Source organism: Arachis stenosperma, chromosome 1 (assembly GCF_014773155.1).
Source record: "Arachis stenosperma cultivar V10309 chromosome 1, arast.V10309.gnm1.PFL2, whole genome shotgun sequence".
Classification (NCBI taxonomy): Eukaryota; Viridiplantae; Streptophyta; class Magnoliopsida; order Fabales; family Fabaceae; genus Arachis; species Arachis stenosperma.
The window spans coordinates 22261767-22262983 of record NC_080377.1 but is presented as its reverse complement, the minus strand read 5'-3'; the positions used below and the strand labels follow the sequence as shown (position 1 = coordinate 22262983).

Here is a 1217-nt window from a genome sequence, read left to right as displayed (position 1 = left end):
ATATGAGCAGGAGCAGAGACAAAGGCATTCTTGTTGAAGCTGACCTTGAACCTGAGAGGACCTTGAAGCGAAAGCTAAGAGAAGCTAAGGCACAATTCTCTATAGAGGACCTAACCGAATTCTTCAAAGAAGAAGAAGACATGGCAGCCGAAAACAACAACAATGCAAACAATGCAAGGAAGGTGCTGGGTGACTTTACTGCACCTACTCCCGACTTTTATGGGAGAAGCATCTCTATCCCTGCCATTGGAGCAAACAACTTTGAGCTTAAGCCTCAATTAGTTTCTCTAATGCAACAGAATTGCAAGTTCCATGGACTTCCATTGGAAGATCCTCATCAGTTTTTAGCTGAGTTCTTGCAAATCTGTGACACAGTCAAGACTAATGGGGTTGACCCTGAGGTCTACAGACTGATGCTATTCCCTTTTGCTGTAAAAGACAGAGCTAGGACATGGTTGGACTCCCAACCTAAAGAAAGCCTGGACTCTTGGGAAAAGCTAGTCAATGCCTTCTTGGCAAAGTTCTTTCCACCTCAAAAATTGAGTAAGCTTAGAGTGGAAGTCCAAACCTTCAGACAGAAGGATGGAGAATCCCTCTATGAAGCTTGGGAAAGATACAAACAATTGATCAGAAAATGTCCATCTGACATGCTTTCTGAATGGAGCATCATAGGTATTTTCTATGATGGTCTCTTTGAACTATCCAAGATGTCTTTGGATAGCTCTGCTGGAGGATCTCTTCATTTGAAAAAGACGCCTACAGAAGCTCAAGAGCTAATTGAAATGGTTGCAAATAACCAATTCATGTACACTTCTGAAAGGAATCCTGTGAACAATGGGACAAATCAGAAGAAAGGAGTTCTTGAGATTGATGCTCTGAATGCCATTCTGGCTCAGAACAAGATATTGACTCAACAAGTCAATTTGATTTCTCAAAGTCTGTCTGGAATGCAAAATGCACCAAGCAGTACTAAGGATGCTTCATCTGAGGAAGAAGCTTATGATCCTGAGAACCCTTCAATGGAAGAGGTGAATTACCTAGGAGAACCCTATGGAAACACCTATAATTCTTCATGGAGAAATCACCCAAATTTCTCATGGAATAATCAAGAGAGACCTCAACAAGGTTTCAACAACAATAATGGTGGAAGAAACAGGTTTAACAATGGCAAGCCTTTTCCATCATCTTCTCAGCAACAGACAGAGAGCTCTAAGCAG

General features: G+C 41.7%; 1 non-coding gene across 1 annotated transcript; it reads right to left on the bottom strand.

The window, feature by feature from the left end:
* Positions 1 to 545: 545 nt before the first annotated feature.
* Positions 546 to 649, bottom strand: LOC130948639 (small nucleolar RNA R71). Its single transcript, XR_009073134.1, has one exon. It is a non-coding gene; the product is annotated as a small nucleolar RNA R71 (small nucleolar RNA).
* Between the last annotated feature and the right edge of the window lie 568 nt (positions 650 to 1217).